Below are 11,116 nucleotides of genomic sequence, written 5' to 3'. Positions count from 1 at the left end.
CCTTCAAAGTTTCTGAGTTCTCATTCCTGTAATTTATCTGGAGGAACATAGTTCTGAAAGGAAGGCACAGCACTGTCTAGGTAACACCTGCGGGCATCCACTGCTTCATAGAGGGAGATGATGAACGGAACTAGAGCAGCTTGGAGATTAGAGTGAACTGGATCTCAACCCTGATTTTAGATGCTTAATTATGTGGATTTGCGTCTTATCTTTAAGATGAGAAAAACAATGTCTTTCATCTTAGAGGTTGTGAAGAGTAAATTAAATGATGTACCTGAAATTTGAATGTGTGTGTCTGTGTGTGTGTGTGTGTGTGTGTGTGTGTGTGTGTGTGTGTGTTATAGGAATGTACATTTACCTGTGGAGGCTAGAGGCCAATATCAGGTGTCTTCTACCCTTACTCATCATTTTACTTGCTTGTTTATCTATCTATCTATCTATCTATCTATCTATCTATCTATCTATCTATCTATTTATCTATTTTTTGAGGCGGTGTCTCTCAATATACTTGAGCTTACTAACTGGGCAACACTAGCTGGCTAGTCAGCTCTATGGATCCTCCTTTCTTCACCTCTTTAGCGTCAGGGTTCCAGGCACACACCACCACCCTGGCTTTTAAGGTGAGGACCAGGGATCTGATTTTAGGTCTTCATGTCTGCTCAGCAGGCACTTTACTGACAGACTTATCTTCTCAGCCTACTTGTCCACCTTCATGGACCTGGGCCACCATCTTGCTTCCAAATGTTCCCACTGCAATTGTGTGCTGAGACATTCTGGTTTTCACATCCCTTACTTATCTGAGACCAGCCGTCACTTTAGAGCAAACAAAACAACTTGGACGTCTCAGGATTCTCTGGCCCGAGGTCGAGGCTGGCGAGGGCTCACACATGCTTAGGTGTCTCTTGTTTTCAACCCTGGATTCTGCCAGGAACTTGTTTGCTACCTTGTCTTCTGTAGCTCCTATTGAAAATTTGGTTCCATTCTCCGTCACTCCCCCAGATAGCTGCAAGGTCGGTGTATACAACATACTTTGCAGAAGGGTTGAACAAAGGAGACATAGAATAGAAAATGCATTTAAAATGAAATCGGAGTTTTTAGTCTATTCCATCCCACTCTCCACTCTTTCCTCAGGGAATTCTCATTTACATCATGATCCTTGAACCCAGTTGGGCTTTCCTTTTTTGGAGATCAACTCCATCCCCGCCCCCAACACACCATGGTTCCTTTTGCTGTCTCTCAAATCTCCTGTCTCCAGGTTACTTAACCCCCAATCTCTCTCTATATATGCATCTCTGGAAAATGAAAACTTCTCTCACTTGGTCATGTAGCTAATGTAATACTTCCATTTCCCATTTGGCTCTGGAATTCATCTGTGCAGAAATCTAAGTCCACCCCAGTACCTATCTAACTTGACATGGATCCTGACCTTCCTCTACAGTGTGGGAGCGCTGTAATTTATTTCATAAAACAATGTCTGTTCTTATTCCATCTTCAGAACTGACTTGCCTGGTGTGGTAGCACATACCTGTAATCTCAGCACCCAAGAGATATAGGAAGAGAGTCACACAAGTTAGAAGGCAGCTTAGAATCATTCAAATATATAGTCTTAGCTAGGTGACGTAACATACTTGTTACATGCCTGAGGCCCCAGCTTCAATCCCCATCACCGAAAAGCACAAGAACAAAACAGCCCTCACTAATCCTATAGTATGTGCATAACCAATAGAAGCTAGTAAAAAAAAATCAACACAATAGTTCTAACTCATACTGACACCAGGAACAGGGGTGGGGGGTGGGGGTGGGGACCTGGAGGTTGCCTCTAGTCTGTAGAGTGTGTGGTCTCCAAGCTTGCATTCTGGGAAAGTTTCTGGATTCTAGGGTTGGCAGAAGAGTTCCTTTAGCAGCCAACCATGGGCCCAGATACCTAAGATAACATGACTTGAGTTTGTGTTCCATATGAGTTGGCCAAAGCACGGTGATGACTAACTAATGACCCCCAAATGGCACAAAACGATAGTCATAAGGAAGCTTGCAAAATTTTGCACCAAATATTCTGGTTTGAACATACCATGGACATGGACATCCAGGGGGAGGTGATTGCCTCTCTCTGGTATTTGGGCACACGCATCGTCTCAGGAAGGTCTTCTCCAGCTAACTTTTGGGCCATTTCTTCTCAATATTCTTCTTTGTTTTTCGCTAAAGCACTTACCACCATTGGACAGACTGTATGTTTTATTCATTCTGTTTGTTTTCATTTTTCCTACTGGAGTATATATTGCTTGGAATGTAATTCTGTCCTGTGGTTAATACTTATGTACTAGCCTGGCTTACAGCCAGGTTCATTGTGGGCTTGGTAAATATTTGTTGTCGGTTTAGCGACCAACAGAGGAACTTGGTTCTTATAACAATGTCTTGGTGCCTTCTGTGTGCTGTATTCTTGAAGAAGACTCATGTCTATCGTCTTAGTTAGCCTCCAACCAACTTGGGTTCTAGATAGAGACAGGCTTGGGGTAGTAATGAGATCTCTGGGTCATTATGTATAAGAAATAAACATGCAAACCTTAATCTTGCTTTTTTTGTTCCAAAGCTAACAGCTTATCCCAAGCCACAGCAAAGAAGTATTTCTTTGTACTAAACATAACAAATACTTTGGGGCAGAAAGAGTGATCGAAGTGTTCTGGGCTAAGCATCACAAGCCTCTCTGTTGGCCCATTATCCTAGTCTGAAATTCTTGGTGGAGAGAGCCTTGTCTGCCAAAGTGAGGACAGGTACCATATATACCTCGACAGCACCACACCAGCTGCAGTCTCAGATGCTGAGGCTCTGTGCCAAATGTAACAAAACCAGCCCAGACTCATGGTGAGTGTTTCATGCACATGTCTTAATGAGCCCAATCGCATCGGGGGAGAAACATACACATCTCTGAAGGTGATGGGCTTGGGGCTCATGTTTCTGGTAGTAAAAATCATATCTGTCAAGATATTGGCAGCCATATTTTTCTAGTATTTACCATCAGGTCTCATTTTATTTATATTTCTGAGATAGGGTCTCACTCTGTAAATTAAGTTGCCTTGGAGCTCACTATAGCCAGGGCTGGCCCCGTACTTACAGCAATCCTCCTGCTCCAGACTTCCCAGTGCTGGGCATATAACATGAGTCATTATACACACAGCTCCAGATTTTATTTTTCAATGTTTACAAGCAGCTCTCTTGGGGAAAGGGAGCAGAGCCGGATTTACCCACCTTGCACACAAGGAAACTGAAGCTTGGACAGATGGAGCGATGAACTCAGTATTAGACTATTTGCAAGAGACAGGATTGAATTTTCAGTTCAAGGGCTTTGCAGTGAAAACTGATCGCATACTTATCTTTATAACTCAGAGTGTTTCTGTTCACTTCTTGTGAGTGCAAAAGTACAAATCACACGGAGATATGCTTCTTCCTTCCCATATTCTGACTCGGGAGGTCTGTGATGAGGTCCCAGGATCTGCGTTTTTCAGCAAACCCCCAGGTGAAGCTGAGGCCGCTGGCGTGGTGACTACACCTGGATTCGTGCAGAGGTCAGGGGCTCACTAGAATTGCCTGTGCAACCACGCTTCCTGTAGGGGCTGCTCTCTGTGGCACAGTACCAACATCTCTTCCTGCCCTTTGCCCTGTGTCATGCTCTCCAGTGGCACTGGCCTCCACTTTGTGTTTTGAGCACTGTTTCTAGGCTCCCACCTCAGGACTTTTGTACCTGCCTTTTCTTTTGTCTATAATGTGTGTATCCCTAGATATTTATATAGCTCACACTGTTTCTTCCTTCCATCGTCCCAGGCACTGCCTCTGCGGTAAAGCAATGTCTGAGCTCCCCGCTGCCTGCTGCTATGGTGACAGTCCTCATCACCTTAGAAAACAGCAGCGATTAACACATTTGATTTGTTCATTGTCTGTTTTCTCCCTGTGAGTATATAAATATCAGGGATAGATCTGTAAATGTAACTTTTATTCTCCATATGTAATTGTCCTCTTGGGGGCTTACAGATGAATACACTCACCTTTTGTAGCTCTTTCTGAACTCTGGCTGGCTGGTTCAACTGAGCTGTTCTGGCTCCTCTCCAAGCCAACTGATTCAATCTGGCTTCTTTTGGTTTCTGATTGAATTGCTCCAGTTGGCCTCAAACTAACTCTGGGAATTTGTTCTAATCTTCTGTCTCCTTCTTATTCTCTGGCTTTAACCGCCTCTGCTGACCTGCCCTGACATACAGGAACTCACGAATGAATGCAACTCCATCTCGTTGCACTCACTGCCCTGGCTTCTAGCTGACTCCCAACTGACTTAACCCCCACTGACTGACCTGACTCCCTGAGGTCCTCTTAAACAGCTTCTCTTCCCTGTGCTGCTCTCTTGAAAGTTGGGCATATCCTATCCTGTCAAACCTTTCTCTGATTCCTCATTTTGTCTGTCCAGTAGACATAATTTTTTGGATTAAAGGTGTGTCTGTATTCCGGCCAGAGGAATGAAAGATGTGTGGCACATCTGTATTCCAGATGGTTCACATAGATCTAGAAGGTCTTTGGATGTGATCCCTTGCAGCCATGCTGTTGCTGGATTAAAATTCCTCTACGTAGATCTTCATTTGCTTTATGTTCAGGATGCTGTTCTCCAGTTCCAGCAAGCTCTTTAAAAGCCCGTTCTGTTGGATGACAAAGACTTTCATGGTTTATGAAGGGATTTCATTTCTCAAGGGAATATTCTTGCTTAAAAAAAATTTTTTTTTAAAGACAGGGTTTCTCTGTGTAGCCTTGGCTGTCCTGGACTCACTTTGTAGACCAGGCTGGCCTCAAACTCACAGAGATCTTCCTGCCCCTGCCTTCCAGAGTGTTGGGATTACAGGTATGCACCACTGTGCCTGGCTATTGTTTAATTTTTTATTTATTTGTCTTTAAAAGAAACCAATTCATACTGGGAATGACAACACTCACTTTAATCCCAGCACTCTGAAGTCAGAGGCAGCCTGATCAACATACAGGTTCAAGCGTAGCCAGAGCTATAAAGTGAGACCTTGTCTCAAAGAACTTTTAAAATTTATTTCTTAGCTGAAAATATAATAATTGTACAAATTTATGGGAGACTACATGATGTCATATACCTGTTCAAACATTTGTCAATTTTTTTTTTGTGGTAAAAATATCCAAAATGCAAGAGGTCTGCCTAACTGCCACAAGGCACCGGTAGCCGTAAGATACCCAGAAGTATGCAGCTATGTGGTGGAGAGACAGGGGGGAAAGAGAAGTGCGATGGTTTGTGCGCTATGAAGAGAGGGAGAACTGGAGATACGAGGGTGACAAGGAACAGCCTGATGTGAGGAGCCTGTGCTGCCACCCAAAGCCATGGTGAGGTCCTGGCCTGCGCTGTCCCTGAGGGCCATGTCCGGGTCTGTGCCCATGCTGCAGCAGGGGTCTGTGTTGATGTCCTTGGCCTATGTCACTACCAAAGGCTATGTGAAAAAACTAGTATAATTTCAAATGGTTAATCTCAACGAAACAAATCAACCATAGTAAAGACATATTTTTGTTTTTCCAAGCCCGATTTCTGTCCCTCTATCATGAGTGCTAAATGTTTTCTTCTGGTTGGTGGAAACAGGTGTACCGATCTTTGGCAAAATACCTTTCGAGAATTACGGTTAGGTAGGAAGAAGAAAGTTATAGAATGAGTTTTGCAATGTGACACTTTAGCTCAGCAACTGTCAACCACCGAGGTGCCATACTTTGAGGACTGAATGACCCTTCCACGAGGGGCCACCTAAGGCCATCAGAGAACCCAGATGTTTACGCTAAGATTCATAGCAGCAGCAAAATCACGAAGTAGCAACAAAAATAATTTTATGGTTGTGGGTCACTGTAACATGAGGAACTGTATTAAAGGGTCACAGCATCAGGAAGGGTGAGGACCATTTCTTAGCTGAAGCACACCCACGTGGTGCTGTTGGATGCTTACCCCCTAAGTAAAATGTTTTCAGGCAGAAAGGAAAGCATCAGGAAGATCACTGCTGTTTAAGAACAGCTCTCCATCAGGACAGTCTTTACACAAGAGGAAGAAATAACAACCTAATCTCATTTTGGGATAATGTCAATTTAATTTTACATATTCTCTTAAGTATCCAAAGATAAAAAAAAAAAAAAAGAAAAGAAAAGAAAACACTTATGGTGCTAAGAGCCAGAGAAAGACACACGCAGGTGGATTCAGTTTTACTCATCGAATAGTTGTGTAGCTGAAAAGAAGCCCTTGAAATGAATTAGATTCATGATTGATTAGTGATTAGTTTTATCCGTTCTTGGTTCATGGCACTTAGGCAGAAAGCTTCCCACACTGTGTTTGTTTGCAGAACTCCATTTGACTAACCTTTGGTGTTGGGGACTATATAAATTGGCAATTACATGCACTTTAAACAGAGGAATAATATGTAGAATTAAATTGTACAGTGGTTTCAGGCTGAACCTGGTTCATCGTAGCAAGCCTTTTCCTTATTAAAACTGCAGCGGCTATAAAATCTTTATATTACCTGAAGAGCGGTACTCTTTTACAAAACAATCACATTCTCAGAGTGTGAAACGAATGAGATATTAAAATATATTTGAATCGTGACTGATATTGGCTGGCACTGCTCTTTCTCTTTGCTCCTTTAACACACAGAACTTAATTCTGGATGATGCCTTTGAGGCAGCTGTCAATGGTCCCTCCTGTCAGAGGAGTGGGTAGACAGCTCATGGCTCCATGGCTTTATTGCAAGTGTTTCCCCCACGAAGAAAAGTTTGTTATGTTTTTCTCTAAATGCCCTTAGATTTTACACTCCACTCTCAGATATTTCCATTTGGAATCTAGATAGATTGCTGATGTTATTTGATGATTATGTAATTAAAATTTTTCTTTTTTTTGTGCGATTATAATTACACCATCTCTCCCTTTCCCTTTCTCCTTCTAAACCCTCCTATGTACCCCTCCTCACTCTTTTTAAAATTCATGGCATCTTTTCTCATTAATTGTTGTCACATGAATATATGTATATACACACGTATTTCTAAATATAACTTGCTTAGATTGCATAAAGCTACTTGAATATATGTTTCCAGGGCTGACCATTTGGTATTAGATAATCGATAGGTGTGCTCTTCCTGGGAAAGACTATTTTCCCCACTCTCAGCCTTCCCTAGTTGCCTGTAGGTCTTGGTGTAGGGTTGCGGTCTTGTGGTGTGTCGTTCCCACCCTCCTTTCACATTAACAAGTCTATTGTTCTTGTGATTGTTCAGCGCATGCAATAGGTAATCATTCTGGTGAGACTTTATGGATGTAGCTTCTGACATTACTAGTAGATACAATTTCACAGCAAACTCCTTGATCCTTTGGTTCCTACAATCTTTCCATCTCCTCTTCCCTGAGCTGTAGGTGTTAAGGGTTGTTTTGTAGATATATCCATTGGGACTGGACCCATCATTCTGCATTTTGACCAGTTGTGATCTTCTGTAACGGACTCCATCTGTTGCAAAGAGGAGTTTCCTTGGTGAAATGTGAGGATTACAGTTACCTGTGGGTAGAAAGATAACGAGTTCTAATGTAGTTTGGGATGAAGCTGGCTTAGTAACGTGGTGGTTGTAGGTATCCTCCAAGAGCCATGACTTTACTAGTTCTAGGAAATTGGCTAGGTTTCCAGGCATGACTCCTCTCTTGTTGAGTGGGTCTTAAATCCAACTAGAGAGTTGTTGGTTACCACCAAGGTATATGTGACACTATTACACCCTTAGGGTTACCGTCCATGCTAGTTGTTGTTGTGTTTAATAGGCATTATACCTAAGTAGGGCTGTTGGTTGTTTCCCTCCTTGGAAAGCTTGCATGTTGCCTTTGTACCATGAAATCTAGTCTTCAGGAAGGGGGCAGTCATGTCTGTCCTAACTCAGGGGCCTCTGCACCTTGTATCTGAAGTATGTGGTGTCTTCATCAATAGTTACTTACCTTTGACCCCTGGGAAATAGTCAAGGGCAATAGCAGTAGCCTGTGATGTTTTGGGTGTCTCTTGAGCAACCCTTGGACAACACTCCCAACAACTCCAAAAACGGCTTCTCATGCCTGATGTTGGAGTTTTTGTTAGAGATCTTTGGCTCTTTAAATCCTCAAATCTTGAAGCAAAACTGATCTTACAGAGAAGAGCCCTGCTGATTCTGGATATGTATCATTTTCTCCTTGGTGATAATCATGACTATAAAGTGTTATATTAAATGTATAGAAAACAAGACTGGAGAGATGGCTCAGTGGTTAAGAACACTGACTCTCTTTCAGAGGACTTGGGTTCGATCCTCAGCAACCACATGACAGCTTACAACTGTAACTTCAGTTCCAGGGCATCTGACATGCTCACACTGACATACAGGCAAAACACCAATGCCCATGAAACTGAAAATAAGTAAATTAAAAAGAGGAGTGTCCATTTTTTTAAAATAAAAAGATGAGGGAGTACCATCCCAATAGACATATACTAGATTTGAAAAAAATGTGTCAAAAACTATATTTTATTACTTATGACTTTCATTGCCTACAGTAGATTTAGGTGAGTTAAATACTATATTTCTTTGTCCTTTTATCTGTTTTTAAAACAGAATGAGAAAGATAGTAGTCTTATGAATTAAGGCAATCATATACAAAGCTATATGATTAGCAGCCCACACTTCAGAGGTTGACCACACAGCAGGTACCATCCTAAATGCAGTCTACCACAGTCCTGTTCAAATTAAGAGTCTGCAGTGCTGGAAGGTCAGGAGGCCACTCCACTTACTGTACAGAATTTCCCAGGAATTTTTGTAACTACAGTGAAGTAAGTTTGGAAATGCTACATATAATACGATGCTGGAAAATCGCTGTGATAATACAAGGTAGACTGAAAACTATTACACTGAAAACAAATTTCCAAGGAGTCCTCCCTTAATGAAAGGGAAATGTTTATGAAAATTATCCCAATGTAGCGTAATCACAAAGTGTCTTTCTCCTTTTTTCTACTAACGGCTCACTCTGCAGAAGTCCCTAGAACTCGTGGAACACACTTGGAGAATCTGATGCTACAATTCCATGACTCTAGGAACAGACACTACATGGGGGAGTGTGTGTGTGTGTGTCTGTGTGGAAGGGTCTCCTAGATATGATGATATTCTGTCTGAGGAAGCAGTTTGTAATGTTCCCAACATCACTCTGGAAAAGGGCTACAGTTACTGTGATATAAATTAGCCTCTCACCCTAGAAAAACAATCGTTTCAAATTGGTAGAGAGCCTGCCATTGGACTGACCTAACAGCAAGTACATCCGCAGGACACCAATCCAGATGTTTAAGGTCCAGCCATGGGTGAAATAGCCACCTGCCCCTGTCCCATGAAGAATAAACACAGTAGATGAAATAATTAAGTTAACGATGGAGTATATGAGAAAGATAATAATCTCAAATAAAAACTTCTGGATTCCTGAAGAAATGTTTAGGAGCGTTCTGTGACATCACAGATGAGGTGCATACATTAGAGTGTGAGACAGCTGGAGCTTGCTTGGGTACAAGCAAGGCCTGCCTGCTGCATGGACAGGGTTAGGAAGAGTAAGGCAGCCAGGGACAAGCAGTGTTGTGTGTTCCACCAATTGCTGGCTAGCCCTTTGTAAGTATTGCATTGAAAAAAATTCCCTTTCCTAAAGAAAATCTTTGGTTGAACTAAGATTTAAGCTAAATTTTACAGTTACCACTGAGGTTTTACATATGCATAAGCTTCACATTAGCATATTTTAATATTCATTCTTAAAAAAATACTGTGTTCCGTATGAAAATTCACTCAGATAATCCTTAGATATGGCCCCTTCCCCAGTGAATAAACTCAAAGTCTCTAATGCTGCTTTAGGAACAGAGCCTGTCTCTTACCTAAGGGTCAATTATGCGCTAACAGGTTTGACATGACAAATATCAGAGTGATGGCAGAGACAGAAATTGAAACAAGCTATACAGATTCTGTCATTCTGTATGGCATCTTTATGATGACCATTCTTTTATTTGTTCACTTCTGCTTTCAATTTATAATAATAAAATAGAGTTAGGACTATAAGGCATCACATTTTTGTTTGGCAAGTGAGTATCTTGATCCACATGGGAAATATTTATTCAACCTAGAATATTTTTAGAATAGAAATTTTATTTATTTTGTTAGTATTTAAATCTTTAATAATTAGACTAACATTAAATTGAAATTCTATTTTTTGAGGCATACAGAATATAGGTATATTTCTCCTTTTTATTAAAACAAAACTTGAAAATTAATTCATTAATTGAATATTAAAATTAAAATCCACTAAGGGAAAATTAGTTCCTTGCTGTCATTTCTTTTCTTTCTTTTTCCATTGCGAAATTTTATTACTGGCATGCAATGAGCATCAAGTCAATTAAAGAAAAGTTTCACTGTTTCTGAGTCTTTTTGGCCATCATTATCATTAATTACATGACTATTCCTACAGCTAATTCTGTGGTAAGAAGGAGAGAGAAACGGCCCACTTATAGTGTCCAATGCACTAGCGACATCTTTGGACTTGGATGAGCTTGAGTTTCCCATTTGGGACTTTAGAGTTATCTGTTAATCGGCTGTCTCATGACAGGCCTAATAATATTCACCCAGACATTCCTTTCTTGACTCTGTTCTAGCACTGTTATCTAATCTTTCCTTCTACAAACACGTCAAACAAGAAAGAAGTCTTGGAATCAGTTTTCTCAGACTTTTCTCCTGTGGTAAATTCAAAATAAAGCTTAGACTTTTCAATTAATTAGTTTGAAAACTTACATATGATAGATATATGTTATTAAAAATCAGGGCTGAACTGCTCAGTGGTGGTGCTCACCTTTAATCTCAGCCCTCGGGAGGCAGAGGCAGGCAGATATCCAGGTTACAGGCTATGCTGGTGTACAGTGTGAGTTTCAGGATAGCCAAGGGTACCCAGAGAAACCCTGTCTTAAAAAACAAAAACACAACAACCATGCGCCCCTAAACCAACCAACCAACCAACCAAACAGCCTAACAACCAAAGTCTGAGAGTGTAGCTCAGTGATAGTGCCCTTGTGTAGTATGT

Source organism: Acomys minous, assembly GCF_964271855.1.
Source record: "Acomys minous genome assembly, chromosome: 14".
NCBI classification, from domain to species: domain Eukaryota; kingdom Metazoa; phylum Chordata; class Mammalia; order Rodentia; family Muridae; genus Acomys; species Acomys minous.
This window is presented reverse-complemented; position numbering follows the sequence as displayed.